General features: G+C 44.9%; 1 long non-coding RNA gene across 1 annotated transcript in view; it reads left to right on the top strand.

Moving 5' to 3' along the window:
• Window positions 1-6,759: 6,759 nt before the first annotated feature.
• The window catches only part of LOC148521374 (uncharacterized), a 193,602-nt gene continuing 182,366 nt past the window's right edge, over window positions 6,760-17,995 (top strand). The window contains exon 1 of the long non-coding RNA XR_015878835.1: window positions 6,760-6,906. This is a non-coding gene — a long non-coding RNA (uncharacterized LOC148521374). The remainder of the gene's footprint in view (window positions 6,907-17,995) is intronic.

The following is a 17,995-nucleotide window of genomic DNA, read 5'->3' as shown; positions in this document are numbered from 1 at the left end:
TATGGGACCCAGAGATGCACTGTTCCACCCAAGCCTTTAGTGACTGACACACCTGATATCATTTATATAAAATGATCATGTTTTGGATAGATCTGGTATGAAATGTTGACATTCATTATATCGACATCATAATGAATGAATGATGAGATTCAGAATGAAAACATAACAGAATGTTGATACAGACATAATGTTGACATGTTCAAAATGTAGCTCACATACCAAGTTCAATTTTCCGTTCCCATTTAATTGGAACTGTCATGCATTAGCATATACGTGATTCAGTAGTACAGTACATAACCATTAATTAGTCTTTACGTCATATTATCAGTTTGGAGTACATCTATAAAAACAAGTCTACACCAGCAAAGTGACCTGTGTTCCTGTATTCATTTTTTTTTAAATTGTGACTTATTTTCCATAAATGTTCTACATTCCTGTTCTACTGTCATTATTCAAGCGGTACGGACAGGTCCTTCATGTGGAGAGTACAAATTATGTGAACACAGTGTGAGAAGAGGAAGCGCAGGATAGGTGAATGGGGAGCAATCATATCCCTGAGCAGGACACGCAATAATGATGGCAAGACATTTTAAAGGTGGGTAATGTCTCTCTCTAGTGGCGTGTGCCCACCAGGAATGCGTAATCACGTCTCCAAGTTGGCAGATCTATTCTCCTCAGTGCTTCTGCAGAGGGCACCCGAGGAGGCATAGCAATGACAATATAGAAATATACCACCAACCATTGTTCTGGTTTTTACCAACTCTGCAATGATAGATATCATAAAAAAAGACTTTATCATATATACACTATGCCATATATACACATAGCCTAATACAGACACTACTACACCATGCCATATCTACACATAGCCTAGTACAGACACTACTACACCATGCCATATCTACACACACAGCCCATAACATGTATACACACACAGCCCATAGAGACACTACTACAACATTAAAATGGTACATGACATACGTCACAAAACATACCTGTAAAGACTAAAAGATCTTAATGTATAGTTTGGAGCAGAGAAGGTAAAGGGAAGCCATGATTGAAACTCTTAAATATATAAATTGTTGGTACCCAACAAGTACAGGAGGGAAATATTTCCCAACAAGGTACAGGAGGGAAATATTATTCAAAGGAAGAGAAGTATTAGAACAAGAGGACATGTACTGAGACTGGATGGAGGTAGGTTCAGAGGAAATATTAAATTACTTCACAGAAAGAATAGTGGATGAGTGTAACAGCCTCCCATTAGAGGTGGTAGAGGCTAATACAGTGGAGCAATTTAAACATGTTTGGGGTAGTCATAAGGATATTATTACAAAGAACTAAGGATCAAATAGAGTTTGAGGTTACCCTAAAGTTAAAAAGGGTGCAGACTTGATGGGCCAAGTGGTTCTTACCTGCCATCTATGAAAATCCTAACCGTATACGCTAGCCCCTAATGAACCCTAATACCCTAACCCAACTCTAACACCCTAGCCTAAAAGGGGCAGACTAGGTGGGCCACGTGGTCCTTATCTGCCATCAAATTTTCTGTTACTATGTAACCCTAAACCTATAAACTAACCCTGACCAAAAGTAATAGCCTAACCCTGAGCTTCCCAAACTCCGTCATTACAGTCCAGGTTTTAAGGATATCCATGCTTGTTAGATTATTAAATCAAATTGACTGAGGTACTAATTAAGTCACCTGAGCTCAAGCATGGCTATCCTAAAACCTTGACTGTAATGGGGGAGTTTGGAAACCTCTACCCTAAACGAAATACCCTAACCCTACAGGAGCAGACTAGATGGGCTAGTGATTCTTATCTGCCTTCAAATTCCATATTTCTATATAAAAGACAAATATTATTGGATGTTTTACACCCATTTAAACCATGTACTGTTATTATCACTGTAACAATGTATAGCTGTCAGATATCAGTGTTAAGTAGCCACTTCCTCCTCCTGCCCAGCAGTCTGCCATCAGCAAGCTTTCAAACATGCCCACACAGGCTAGCACATCTTCCCACACTGTAGTCACTTCCACTTGCCCCTGATTGATCATTGTATAAGCACTGTCCTGAGGCTATTCTTACAGGCTCCAAGCAGACTTATTTCAGTCCACAAAGAGGAACTACCTGAAAGGAACAACACAGAAAGAATATACCTTTATCTCCTCGGCTTACTCCCTCCCTACTATGGATCACGATGCTATTATTACTGCTACACCCATCCTGTGGCATATATATGTGCATGTGCCACAAATGTCTGCAATATGCATATTATACCTCTTGCCTGAGGTATAAGACTAGTAAGAAGAATGTGTATCTAGGGAGAACCTGTCATCGTGGTGTTTCTGTGCAGTTTCTGAGACTCATCCAACACCCAGTCATGTCTGGTATGAATTTGTATTCTGCAGATACAGGAGATTCTTCAACAGCTCCACAAACATGGCCAACAAATCCATTTACAGACTGCGTAACAACCAACTCACCTGTATCAGTTAGCCCTCAGCAACCAAACAAAATTATTATTATTTTTTTCTTAAGAGAGTATCAGATAAATCAATATAATATTCCATAACATTAGTAAGAGACCGGACATCCTCACTACTGGTAAAACTCATGGTCCATAAGGTTCTATTGAATGGTATGAGTCAAACAGATGTCAGAACTTTCTGTATATCATAGATTCTCTTTTGGGTAAATGGATGACTGTAATTAGATCATATTATAAATATTCTACCACCCTCTCTAATGATATAAAACACTGCAACTGACAACATGACCACTGGACATGAACATAACACGTTTATTATACTTACACTGACTAGCCATAAACACATGATTGCTTGACATGATCAGAATGCAATGTGTTGTTAAACATTATTTTTTAATGCGTGGAAATGAGCGTACATTCCGAATCCCATTTACCTGCCAGAACATGAAATAGCAAATGCCAATTGGACAAACAAGGGACAAACGTTTCTAGGGCCTGATTCAGCAAGGATCGCTATTCCGCTAGAACGCACGCACCGCAGTTGTTAATATTAGCGGTGAAATGCAAATGTTTGCAATCGCATTGCGATCACAGCTTACCATAAAGGCGCCCAATTCCCCTTACACACATCCGTGTACTTGGGCAACAAAGCAAAATAATCGGTAACATCGAGTCACCATCCACAAACGGCACTTCCTGTCAATCAATGTGCTCGGGTCTGCGTAGCCTCTGCAAGTGCAGTACCCATCGCGATAGCTAGTTCGCATACGCATGCACAGAGCTACAACATCAGCCGAGTGCGTGTGTTCTCTCCTGTGTGATCCTTGCTGAATCAGGCCCTTAGTCTGTAAATCTTGCATAAGGTGATCAGCAGGCCAGGGCAATGCTTATTGCTAGGTGATAGGCTCATAGCGTGCTGCATTGTGCAACCAAATTATGAGTATTATAATGGCATTTACATTGTGCATACATGAAGACATTATAGCCATGCAGAATCACCCCCGTGGAGTACATTACTATTACAGTATACCCTGCTGTCTGTGGTTTTCATTTGCTGTGTAACACTGTTTTATTACGCTGGCTAAACACAGGTCTTTACTGTAAACTGAAAACATTAATTGGAGTTTCTAGTAACAAAATCCCATTCAGCAAACTGACTTGTTGTACACTGTTATTTTTACCTGCTGGCTACTGAGCAGTTCATATCCGTCTATTTATTGCATCCTTTTCACAATAAAACAATGTTGCTATAGAGGTGACTTGTGCTTCTAGGAGACCTGGACGGTCGTTGACACAATGGTCTAAATGTTGTGTTTTAATGATAGCATAAATTTAAGTAAGTCCTAATACAGTGCACTCCATTGCTAAAGTGTGGTCAGCAGCACTCCCCGGCATTTACTGGCACGACAGACGCGTTTAATTGCAGATCACACCTCACAATTTGCTCTCAGCAGAAAGGTGGTAAAGTTCCTCACCTACTGTATGTAATAACGGCTATTACTGAGGGACACATGTGTGAGGACAGGCTGGAAATTCCCCACCTTCTCACAGCCCAGGAATGTGTGCCGCACATACCCTAATACAATGCCACATATATTACCTGCTGCTGATAATTTGTTGTACAGGAGCAATAAGCTCATCACAGCAGGGCCGCAACTAGGGGGGGGGCTGGAGGTGCACGTGCACCGGGTGAGCCGCTGTACCTGGTGCCAGTGACCTCCAGCCCGGCGCTGCAGAGAGGCTCCAAGCCGGACGTCCGCTGGTAATATTTATTACCAGCGGGCGCCCGGCTCCTTCTCTGCAGCGACGCGGTGTAGCCGGAGCCGGAGGCTGGAGTTCTCTCCCGAACTCCAGCTTCCGGCTCTCCCCACGGGCACTATGGGGGAGACGTCATGACATCTCCCCCATAGTTCCAAGGAGCAGCCGGCGGACCGGACGCGACGCTGGATGCAGGAGCGGGGTTCAAGGGGTAAGTATTTTTTTTTTTTAATAAGCTGCACTACAGGGGCATTATTATGGGGGCAGGGGCATTACCACAGGGGCATTACTATGGGGGCATAGGCAATAAGGGGCATTAATAATGGGGCATGAGCACTACAGGGGCATTACTATTGGGGCATGGGCACTACAGGGGCATTACCACAGGGGCATTACTGTGGGGGCATGAGCACTACAGGGGCATTACTGTAAGGGCACTACAGGGATATTACTATGGGGCATGGGCAATACAGGGGCATTACTATGAGAGCATGGGCACTACAGGGGCATTACTATGAAAGCATGGGCACTACAGGGGCATTAATATGGGAGCATGGGCACTACAGGGGCATTACTGTATGGTGGGCACTACAGGGGCATTACTACATTACTATGGGGGTATTAACATATGGGCATTACTATGGGGGCATTACAATATGGGCACTACTGCAGGGGGAATTACATGGGGGGCGCCAAATTACTGTCTTGCCCCTGGTGACAAAAATCCTAGTTTCGGCCCTGATCACAGTTATGGATACATCAGTTTTCCCCAGGTTCATAACTGTACATTCATAATTACTGTCCGTAAAACTGTAGTAAACGAAACAATAGATCTGTGTATTCCATGTTACATGAGCAATTAGTATATAGATTCAACAGCATTGATTTATGTGAAATAATTCAGGTGGAATGACATTTCAAACCGTGCTAAATATTGGCAACTAACTTAAGGTGCGTATCTACTACACGAGAGTGGAACAACTGTACGATTACAGCATCCTGTGCAGTGTATAATGTGCCCACACTGAACGATATGTCGTTCAGTGCAGGCACCCTACCTCATCCCCGAACATGCACAACCTGACGATATCGATAGGTTGACCTGCATGTTCAGGCGATGACAAATGCCGACAACGAGCAGCGGGAACGTGCATCGCTGGTCGTTGCCGACATTTTTCTGCACGATTAATGAGCGATTGAACGTTCATTTTTCTCGTCAAGTGGATACGCACCTTTACACTTATAGAACTATTTACAACATGCGGCACCCCAGCTGCTGTAGAACTTCACATCCCAGCATGCCCTACCACACTTTTAGCATGCTTTAGCATGATGTGGCAAGGCATCTTGGGATGTGTAGTTCCACAGCAGCTGGAGTGCCACAGATTGCTTACCCTGAATTACATAATTTATCTAATGATATCCATTCATTGCTCTCTTGGGTGCAGGAGTAGACGTGGGACCTGAGTTCTGTTGTGTGGGTGCAGAAACACACGTGGGACCTGAGTTCTGTTGTGTGGGTACAGGGACACACAAAGGGGTTGAATGATCTAATTTGGGTGCAAAGTAAGTAACTGTGTACCTGGAACAACCCATGTTGCAATGTAAGGGGTGCAAATACATGTTTTTTGTTTTTGTTATTTGCATGCAGGGTAAATACTGGCTGCATTTGCATATTGCCCACAAATGCTGGGCAGCTTTATTTGAAAACGTCAATATTTTAAATCTGTAGCATTGTTTGGCAAAGTACAAGGTTACAGTACTCCTCTTTTGCTTAGATCCCAAGTCAGAATCAGCACAAAGATGAGTGTGATCTAAATGTTCAGTGTAAATACCAAACACACTGATCTCTTACGTGGGCATTAAAGAAAAATTGCGGGATATCCCACAAACACAGCAGTTTTCAGGGAATCCCCTCTAAATGTAAGCACCCCTAGGATGCAAGAAGGAGGGACCGCAGTAGATATCTCCAATATGGGCATATGGCCTACTCTAATTCAGTGTGAATCGCTTCATCACCCCCTCCCCTCCGTTCCGCCCACTTTCACGTGCGGGCAAGAGGGCCAGTGGCCATTCCGGGGGACTTGCCTACTCTTGCAGGGTGCAGGAGCAGCACCCGGTTTCGGGAGGCTCCTGGCAGCAGTGGCGAATCCAGGGGGCGGCGATTGGGGTGATTGCCCCGCTAGCACACTGCTGCCTCCAGTGCAACTGACGGGACGCACACACGCACTGTGCCGGCAGTCTGACAGTTTGTGCAAACCCCGCTGAGCCTGCCTGCTGTAGCTGCTCACATGCAGAGCGCTCGGATGGCCTGGGGGGCAGGAGAACTTGTTCCCCACCATAGAAACCGGGAGTCTGATACTGTGATCGCGGCCACGATCCCCCGATCACATGATCTTTATGGGCAGCTAAACCCTAGTGCTGTCACTCTATTGTGTTTCCGTGTGTTTGGTCCCTCCCATGGGACCAGCCACCAATCGTCTGCATTCATTCTCAGGCCCACCTTTCCCCTTCTTTCTCCCGACTTTCCTATCCTTTCTCCTCTCTGTCCGGCGGCTCCTGCAGCTGGTTTGTCACAGTGACACTGTCTCACATGCTGCCTACTCCACCATGGCACCGGCAGCTGCTCCCAAGACTCCTCTCCTGCAAACCGTTTGTAACTTTTAATAATTAACTTTAATTATTAAGCAAACATATATATATATATATATATATATATATATATATATATTTCTAAATATGCATAGTTCAATTATATTGTGTTTTATATAAATTGTATTTTATATAAGTGCCTTTTATATAGGGGCCTATTTATCAACAAATATTTGCAGTATATCCCCGAAAACACCCATTTTTGGGGGTACCAGCAAATATTAAGTACCACCCAGATGTATGTTGGCGTGCCATAGCAGATATCAGATATGGCATTCTGCTTTGTAAAGATCGCGGTCGCCTCTCTCATTCTGCCCAAAAGTGATGGTCATGTCTGAGTCTGGACTGGAGATGGGAGGAGTCAGCAGTAAACAGTAAACCGCCCCCCCTAAAATAAAAGTCTAGATCCGCCACTGCTCGGCAGTCACGGGAGAGTAGTCAAGTATGGCGTAAACATCGGTAACATCGACACACATTGGGCAGTCACAAACACTGTTGCTCTCCTGACATGCAGAGAGCTCTCATGCTGGAGAGGAGTTTGCAATGGCTAATTTATGCACGCGCATGAAACGGTGTGTTAACTATCAGACACGCCTCTGCTTTTGTAGTCACCCCCCCTTTACCTCCCCCAAACGCTGAATAACTGTCACTCAACTTGCGAGTGAATCCTCTGGGTGAGAATAATCCTAATACAATAGCTGTGCGTACGCAGTGCGGCATTTGCGCGATTGATCTGCGTAAATCTCTAAATCAGGCCCTGAGACATACTTACCTACTTTATAGACATCCTTTCATGGAGCAGCCTCGAGAGCTGCCACTAGGGTCTGGTTCAGGGGGTGGGGCTGGACTGATTACACAATTAGGCTCTGCCCCTTTATTGGAAAAGACCGCGTTTTGTGGACCCGCGAGCAGGGCCGGCCCTAGCCCAAATTTTTTGGTAAGCGAGTAGGTTTTTTGGCGCCCCCCCTATGCAGTGCCCGCGGTAGTGGTCCCCCCTGTGCAGTGCCCCCATTAGTAAGCTTATATAGTGCCCCCAGTAGTAGTCCCCCTATGCAGTGCCCCCAGTAGTAATCCTCCCTTCTAGTGCCCCCATTAGTAATCCCCCCTTCAAGTGCCCCCAGTAGTAATCCTCCCTTCTAGTGCCCCCAGTAGTAATCCTCCCTTCTAGTGCCACCAGTAGTAATCCCCCCTTCTAGTGCCCCCAGTAGTAGTCCCCCCTTCTAGTGCCCCCAGTAGTAATCCTCCCTTCTAGTGCCCCCTGTAGTAATCCCCCCTTCAACTGCCCCCAGTAGTAATCCCCCCTTCTAGTGCCCCTTGTAGTAATCCCCCTTCAACTGCCCCCAGTAGTAATCCTCCCTTCTAGTGTCGCCAGTAGTAATCCCCCCTTCAAGTACCCCCAGTAGTAATCCCCCCTCAAGTGCCCCCAGTAGTAATCCCCCCTTCAAGTACCCCCAGTAGTAATCCCCCCTTCAAGTGCCCCCAGTAGTAATCCTCCCTTCTAGTGCCCCCAGTAGTAATCCCCCCTTACCTGAACCCCCCGCTCCTGCTCCCGCCGCCGCTATCAGCTACTCCCGACCATTCTCCAGGGCCCCTTTGCATTATGGCAGAGACTTCATGACGTCATGAAATCTCTCCCATTACCCACCCACGGGGGTGCGAGCTGAAATGGGCGAAAAGTTACCTGTTTGGATGCCCAAAAAGCACTTTTCACGATCGCCCCCAGCACTTTGGTCGGGGGTAGCCATTTTACATGGCTAAACCCGTCCACTTTGGGTGCGATCAGCGCTAGAAAACAGCAACAATTGAATAGTGCCCCGCGATCTCCCGTCACATTAGACAGGAGATCGGGCGCGCTATAACAATTGAATACCGCCCTTAGAGCCACGATGTCGGTATTTACAATAGGATTAAAAAACACAGGGCTTTATCAACGAGTTTTATCATTCACAATGAGTGATAAAACTTGTTACCTATGATAAATGGTGCTCCAGCCAATCAGCTATCAACTGTCATCTGTTTGAAAAATGACAGTTGGGAGTTAATTGGCTGGAGCACCATCATACGCAACAAGTTCTATCACTCGCTGTGAATGATAAAACTCGTTGATCAATAAGGCCCACAATATGGTATAAAGGCCCCCATTTACCAACAAAGGTAATACCAGTGCAATTTTTTCGTTTAGTATTACTGTGATACTAACAAAAAATTCACTGGTATGTACCAATACTTACCCTTCCGGCGAGGTCCCGCAAAGTCTTCGTCCTCGGCAAGATCCTTCGCTGGGCTGCTGGCAGCATTACGCTCTGGGGACTTCTGCTCCACGGGAGGTTTCTGTCCTCCCTGAGCTCGCCTTAGGACACCTGCGTTACGGTTTGATAGGTGTACCGCCCAGCGATGGGGCTCCAGTGTTATGCACTTGCGCAACAGTCCGTCTGTGCATGTGCATCACACGGGGACCCGGCAGTACCTGGAAAGCTTCGCTGAAGCCGGAAAGGCACCACCGGGTCTCCATTGCCGGCAATGGGAACTCCATTACTCTTGCCATCTAAAAGATGGTGAGAGCGATGCTTGAGAAACAACGGTGATCTTAGATTACCGCTGTTTGTTAAACCCAGAAAGGGGTTATGCTTCGATGATAAATGGGGACCTAAAGATGATGCACATAATTACATCCCAGTCAGGGTAGTTACTGGTAGATGTATGTTTATGTAGTAATACATAAATAACATATATTAGTGATATTTTCATTCAGTCTGTGGATCACTTATAAACTGCTGATCAGATAACACATGCATGAAACCCTCTGAAACACATCACTACTGTCCATACACAGCTTCCCTGCTCATGGTGTTATTATGGATCAGCAGCACTGTGCAGGCCAGCTGAATACACACACATGGGTTTAGGCTACATTATACAGGCGTGCTGTAGGGTTTTACAAGATCTTCATGTTTACCATATGTTGACTTGTCCAGATTTACTGGATTCAGAAGTCTGTAGCAGCGTCTGTGACAATGAATAGGGTCTCACTGTTATTTGTACCTGCTCATCTCTTGGCGGGTGTGTCTGGTTGTCAGGGGGAGCCATACATTACCCTGTATTTATGGCCTTATGTGAACTTTTACAGCATTTTGTAGACAGGTGTAGCAGCGTCTGCTGAAAATGCCTCTTACTAGGAGAGAGGTGTAAATACTGTGTGTTAGACTGAGTAATGTATGAGGGGCAGAGCACAGTGACCTTCTGATTTTCAGCCTTGGTAATTAGTGAACAAATTGATTGGTATTATTGTTGTTATGCATAGCGGCTAAAGCTGTGTACACACCTGACAGATATACCTGCAGATGACGGTTGTTCATACACACTGAACAACCAACATCTGTCACCTGGCCGAAGGTCCCGCTGGCCGCGGGTCAATAGGCAGTCGATTGGCCACCCGTACACACAGCACGATGTGCAGATATATCTGCCATGAGCTGTGCAGCACAGCCAATGTGATACTGCTACATCTTGTCCTGCTACATCTTTGCTGCCTTCGCAGCAAATAGCGCCACGCATGGCGCGAGACCTGTGCTCGCGAGCGTACATACGGACTGTGTTTGCACCCGCGCCACCATAGGCATGGTGCGATCACAGTGTGTGCCTTAGCATAGCGTATGCTGCTGCGGGTAATCGCATGGCGGGATGCATGTGCACGTTTGTAGCGCAATCGCCAAATATGTAGCAGGACACATCTGCATGTTTGTGAATTATGTCATTTACAGACATATCGCTGGTACACACTGACCGACGCACACACAATATATTCATCAATTGATCGGCCAATATATCCGCCAGTGTGTACACAGCATTAGATCACAAGTCACATTAGAGGTCCCCTTTCCAAACACAAGGGCTAGTACAGAAGGAAACATGAGAGCTCCTGCAGGACATTAGAGAGGAGTCTCTCCCCCTTTGAAACAATGGTTATCTTGTATTCACAGCAACCAATTACTGGAAATAGTGTGTTTCTGTGTATGTACTGTAGACACTTAGGGGCCTATTTATCATTAAATATTTGCAGAATATTCTCAGAAAAAAACACGCTGTCGGGGAATACCTGCAAATATGGAGTATTCCCCAGATGTACTATGGATGGATCACAGCAGATAGCCTCCATTTCTGACAGCAGCTGTAACCCTAATGCGGTGATGCGGCCACTTCACCCCAAGCACATTGCAAGGTCTGGCTCCATTCGGAGCCCATGTCCCTGCAGGTGCTAGTTAATACATCCCTGCACTATCATCGCATACTGCAATGTAATCTTAGTTTAGAGGTGGACAATAAGCATCCCTCCAGCTATTGTTGAACTACAAATGCCAGCATGCCTTGCAACAGTTTTAACATGCCAAATAGCAAAACTGTGGCAGGGCATGCTGGGATGTCTAGTTCTACAACAGCTGGGGGGCTGCTTATTGCCCACCCCTATCTTAGATGCTAATATCGCGCCCAGATGAGTATGCAATTATTGATAAATGGGCCCCTGTAGGACATCAGCCCTAGACAAGACATACATTTTATCCCACACACCTGCAATCTCTGTGCTCTATGAACATATTGATATCAGCACAGTGTCTGGCGATGGTTTATTGAGTGAACGCCTAACAGAACCTTTGCCAACTGCATTGTACACACCCCATTGGATACCAAATGAATCCCATTGACTCTTAATTGCACAGACATCAAATTGAAAAGCCCAAATTGCACAGTTGAATCTCCTTTTCATCAATGCATCACCCTACTGATCACATACCTGCCCTACAGGTCACCCTCAGTGCTCTGCTGCACTACACTTATGCATTGAGGGCCTGATGCAGAGATGGATGCAGTTCACGCGGCAGCTGTGTCTTTTCACTCACCTGACTTTTGCAACTGCACTGCGTCTAACGACACAGCACCCGATCTGCACATGTGCAGTGTGGGTACTGCGCATGCATAGTTAAACTTTGGAGATGTACATAAACCATCTAGTTTGCGTACATCTCTGAATTAGTCCCTGAGTTTCTATTTGAGATCGGTATAGAGTTTCCCAGAACACCCAGCACTAAAGACTCTGGGCCTGATTCAGATTTGGGAATAGAGTAAGATCATACTTACCGACATTTTGGCAGCCCTCTCCGGGAGGGGACTGCCAGGTCGGTGCAGCAGGGAGGGTGGAGGCGGTTTCGGTAGGCAGACCGGGGGTGTGTCCACATGATCGCATCATCTTGGCCCCACCCCCCACTTTATAATGCTGATATAACCGGCATTATATTGCAGGGGATGGACTACAATGACGTGATTCAACGCGAATCGTATCATAGCACCCCCCAATGACCCACTATCGCGATGGGTGCGAGGGGGCCAGCCGTCATTCCGGGGGGCTTGCCTACTCTTGCGGGGGGGCTCTCGACAGTCCCGGGAGAGTAGGCAAGTATGAGAAAGATAGAGCAAGTAACTATGTACCTGGACAAACCATGTTGCAATGCAAGGGGTGAAAATACATAAATTTTTTTGCATGCAGGGTAAATACTGGCCGCTTTTGCATGTAGCCCACAGATGATGGACAGCATTTACACTGTAATTCAGACTTCAGTTTGGACACACCCCTCCCAAATCTAAATCTCTCTGCACATTTTATATCTGCCCCATCTGCAGTGCAGCATGGTCTTACCAAGGTGCACAGTTACTTACCGTTTGTTACTCTATTCTCAACTCGCAAATTTACTAAGAAGTGAGTTTAGCTGAAAGTGAGTTTTCCGATGGTGAAGTAGATCAAGATTTGTTACCCTAGTAGTGAGTTTAGATGAGATTACTCACCCGAGATTGCAGTATTTTCTCTCTGCCAAACTCACCCGAAAAGCAGCCTGCACATATCATGTGTAAGCTGCTTGTGTTATACCTGTAAAAAATGAGTTAAAATATAATAAAAAAAATGATGTAGGGCCCCCCCAAAAGCATAACCAGCCTCGGACTTGTCAGCCAGTCCTGGTTCCTAAAATTAAGGGGAACAAAATGAGTAGGGTTCCACCGTAATTTAGGAACCAGTACCAGGTTGCAGGGCCAGTCCTGGTTTTAAATATAGAGGGGCAAAATGCGTAGGAGTCCCACTATATCTAAAACCAGCACTGGACCCAAACCGACCGGGGTGTAATGCCACAGCCAGGAGACCCTATTACCGGGTCTCCAGGGCCAAAGCATTCTCACCCCAAGCCGGTCAGGCCAAGCCGGGGATCTCAGGGGAGGTGAAGACTCCTGAAAAAAGGGGTCCCCCTCTCTCAAAACCCCAGGCTTTGTCTGAAGCCTGGGGCTTTTCCCCGCACCCCTGGGCTGTGGGTACGGGGCTAGTAAAGTGTAAAATCAAAGTAAACTATTGTATTTTACAGTGGAACTACAGGTGCCAGCATGCCTGCCCTTTGGCACTTATGGAACTACAAGTGCCAGCAAGCGGCCGGCACCCGTACCCCCACTGTAAAATAAATAGTTAAATAAAGACAGTACACACACACCGTATACAGTAAAAGCTTAATACACATATACATCAATCACACATACTTACCTGTATCAGCCGGTCTGTCCTCTTCTCCAATTAAAAATCCGTGTGCATGGACCTGCAAAAAAGATCGTATATTCACCTCCATCCTTTGCAAAGAAAACAAACCGAGTACGCGATCCATATACTTACCATTAGCGGTGTATGTGTGTGACCACATACACCGCTAACCGGCTCCCGACTGTTCAGTGAGAACTGTCAGGAGCCATCAGCCAATCAACAGCCGCTCTACAGTTAGTGGATGCTTATTGGCTCCGGCTCCTGACAGTTCACACGTGGGCTGGTCAGTGTGTCAGGAGCTAGAAGCCAATCTCGCCACCGGGAGTCATTCCCTATTATATCATCACTAGGCTGAAAAGTGCATGGAAAGTACCTGGCCTGGCCTGCTCCAGTCTCTGCCCTGTTGCTGAGCCCTGCTGGGAGTGAGACAGCTGCTGGACTGCTGTGAATCTGAAAACTGAGGCTTGAAACACATACAAGTTGATGAATGCAGACCACAGAGACTTGGAAACACCTGATATAAATTACCGGCAGGCAAGCATTTATAGCAGCTGCCGGGATTAAGTCTGTCATTTACTGAGGAAGCCGCCGACGGGCCAGAGAGGTGGAGAAACGCGTTTATTGTTGCCCATCTGTGGAGAGGCTGGAGGAGGGACAGGTTGCCGCCCGATAAGATCCCCAGAATTGCCCCGGTCTAATGAGACATACTGTGACCGGCTGTCTTCCAGTTTTGGACTGAATATATGGTGATCGGGAAATAACCATATGGTTTTAAACCACAAGCTTTTTTTTCCAAATATAAGGGACACCATCAGGGATCGAGTTTCTATGCATGCATGCTGCCTATACTCTCCTCGCAACCTATGCCTAATTAAATCCACAGCACAAATACTTCCAAGGTGGATTAATTGATACAATCTTTCGTTGGAACTACCTTTCTAGTTACTTCAAAGTAACATAATAACTTTAACTGTTTTGCTTCTATACTTTGCTGCTACAAGCAGACGGGGATATTACCACATGCACTTGCCTTGGAAAAAAGGATACGAGACCTAATATCCCACTTAAATGAAGCTATATTTGGACATTTATATCCTATGAACATTGTTTTATTTTCAATTTTATTTTATGTTTTTTCCTTAATAATATTTATTTTATTTTAAGTTTTCTTTTCTTTCTTTGATAAGTTATATGTTTCTGTATTTAATATGTATAACATGTTGGTGATCTAGGGAGTATATTAAATGTTTTATTTTCTATATCCATCATTTTATTGTCTGCATCATTTATGTATTAGCAGTTTTATATAATTTTATAAGTAAAGTTATCTTTTATTGACTAGCGCCTACACTTTCTAATTTTTTGACCCAGAAGTTAAACCAGCCTGCGTTGGCTGCCTCTGGACCCCAGGTACAGTACCCGTGGACATGCCCCCTTTATAGTTTGCCATGCCCCCTTTTATCTATGGTCACGCCCCTGTACTGGATTCTAGATGGTAAATGTTGGAGGGTATGTATATATATCTATGTAGCCCATAGACTACAACAGGCTAACACCGTCTTCAGATGGCGATAACTGCAGGGACCAACTTTGCATCCCGGAAATTTCCCATTCCGGAAGCCGCAACTTCACACACCGAATAAGCAAATATTTAATGATAAATGGGCCCCTTTGGGTCCCCGGCAAGCAGCTATTTTGCATTGCTGGTAAGTTGACTCCTTTATAGACCAGAAAGCCCTCTGGCCCTTTATTAAAATGGTCCCAACTGTACAGATTCAGAGTTCTGGCTGAACAGGACACGTGGATGCACCATGGTAATACTATTAGGAACAAAGAATAAAGCATACCCCTTTGTTAAATATGTTTTTATGTGTTTTTCAAGTTATTTAGATACTGACAGTGGTGTGTGTAATTGGTATACACATATTCATTTATGTGTAATACATAAATTGTCTCCTTTCATTCGTATTGATTACTTCCTTTAATGTGTCATTAGTCCCAGGCATCTCTCTGTGTTGGCCATGCTTTGTATCAGACATTGTGTTGATATCCTGCTTTATGCTGTTAATTAATTATCCTACACCTAGGGCCCAATGTTTCTCTGTTTGGTTTCCTGTCCTGCAAATAGCAGACAATTTTCATTTTCTTGCTACAGTAATATAAATGAGTATTGATTCAGGCTTTCAGTTTTCCTTATACTGTAAATGACTGTCCATATGCCCATTAAGGAGGATAAATTATCCCTTAATAATAACCAATATCTTTTAAGGACAAGAACCAGCACTACTAGCAATAACCCGGGTTATAGCACATGAACGCGCAGCAACCCGTTTACTATGCAGTGTGAAAGGACCAGGTTAAAATAGGAGACATAATTCCTATTCCATGCTATGCCAAGCTAGGCCCCAACTAATCTCTAAAGGCACGCATCCACTAGATGATTTTTTTGAGCGATTGAACGATAACAATATTGTTATCGTTCAATCGTTAATAAATTGTTTAAAAAGCGTTTGCAAATCATGCATAAAAATGTCTTAAATGACCAGCGATGCGCGTGCCCGCTGGTCATTTAGACATCTTTCATCGTGCAAACCTGCTGAACAACCTGACGATATCGTCAGGTTCAGCATGCTTGCTTGCAGATTGATGACCCTGCACTGAACGACTGCTCGTTCAGTGCAGGCTCATCACAGACTGACAAACGACTGCACGATTACAATGTCGTAATCAAGCAGTCATTTTCAGATCTGCTAGTGGATGTGTGCCTTTAATGTTACTCAGGAGCACCTTCCCCACCCTGTAACCTAGGGTTTTTCAGATTCTGTCATATAAACCCAAACCCAAAAAACCTTTTTAAATTCAATACTTCATAATGGGATGACCAATCAGAAGATGTAATCTCCATGATTGTGGATCCTGAGTAGATGTTTTTCCATGCTGAGGTCTCCTGTGTGGCTCCACCATTGGTTGTATTTCCTGCAGTTAAAATAAGCACACATCAATCTGAACCAATCTCTACAAGAAAGCTCTATGAGTGCACTTCCATACTGCTACATTGAGATGGACAGACTACAGATGCGTCCACTCCACATACATCTATCCTCCATGCACTACAAGTCGTGCCACACATAACCCGGGAGCTCTGTGTGCCTCGGTAGCGCCGAGCATCCTTCGTGCGACTTTTTACCTTCACATGCGTCTTAATCACACAGTGGATGTGACTAGCTAGCACAAGCTGCTTCTGCAGAATAAACTGACGCTCGGCGCTACTGAGTCACACCATGGCATGGAGCGATTATAAGGGCTGTTTAACGCACAAGGAGGCTAGATGTATGAGGACACAGCAGTACATCCTCCAGCTTGTGGCGCAGCTCTTGGTATCTGTTCTAGACAGATGACCCAACCTAATTTAGCTTATATGGGACAGGTTAGTTTAAGAAGGGATTGTCTAAAAGTTGACAACTTTTTCTTTATTCTGTCTGAAAATATTATTCTGAAGCTGAATTCTTTTATTTCGGTTTCCTTATCTGCAGATATGATTGTTTCCGACTTTATTGTACTTTGAAATTCTGATTCAACTGCAAAAGTATGTGAATAGTTATTATATTACAGATATCCACAAACTCAGACATTACAGTCCATGTTTTAAGGATATCCAGATGGTTAAATCAAATTGACCGAGGTACTAATCAAGACACCTGTGCTCAAGCATGTATATCCTTATAACGTGGACTCCAAGGGAGGAGTTTGGGAACCTCTGGTATTTTATGTTTATGTCCAAAATGTGACCTCACATAGTGGAGTTAACTAAACCATACCATCTTTTTACTCATTAACATAAGAAATACAGTAAGAGGAAGTGGCTGAAAAAAATACAACATAATGCTGTAGAATATGCAGGGAGGCAAATTCTAAGGCATATTACACTTTCCATTCCTCCTGATTTATGAAATATCCGGTTATGTCACATGTGGCATCATAGTAAGTCCAAAATATTTTTTTTTTAAAAGGAAAGTGGACATGAAAAATAAATACACAAAAGCCTTGTATCAAAGAAGAACCAACATCTAGGCCGAGATGTACTAAATAGGAAAATGCGGTAAAACCCCTGAAAATTTACTGCATTCCCCATATGTACAAAGCACCGGAATGCATTGTCCAGATGGGCGCTTCCCCTTGGGAGGGATCCGATCGGATCCGCCCCATGATCCCCCGCGGCCTGCGCCCTTCTGCGCATGCGCAGAAGGACGTCAGAGGGACTCCTGGGCAGTAAACCCGGAAGTCCCTCTGCCCGGCAGTTTCGCAATAGAAAGCTCTTATCGGAGGAGCTGTCCTTTTGCGATATTCTTGGTACATACCGAGGTACCGAATTGCGGTATGTACCCGAAGACATGCGGGATGTACCGCATCGCTAATGCGATGCTTAGTACATCCCGCCTCTAAGGAGAAAACCCTCATGGTGCCAGTTTGCACCCCTGGCCTGATACCTAGGTCCCATTCCGAAAACCAGGCCATTCTCTA

The sequence above is a fragment of the Taudactylus pleione genome, unplaced genomic scaffold (assembly GCF_031769625.1).
Source record: "Taudactylus pleione unplaced genomic scaffold, aTauple2 ptg000169l, whole genome shotgun sequence".
NCBI classification, from domain to species: domain Eukaryota; kingdom Metazoa; phylum Chordata; class Amphibia; order Anura; family Myobatrachidae; genus Taudactylus; species Taudactylus pleione.
This window is presented reverse-complemented; position numbering and strand designations above follow the sequence as displayed.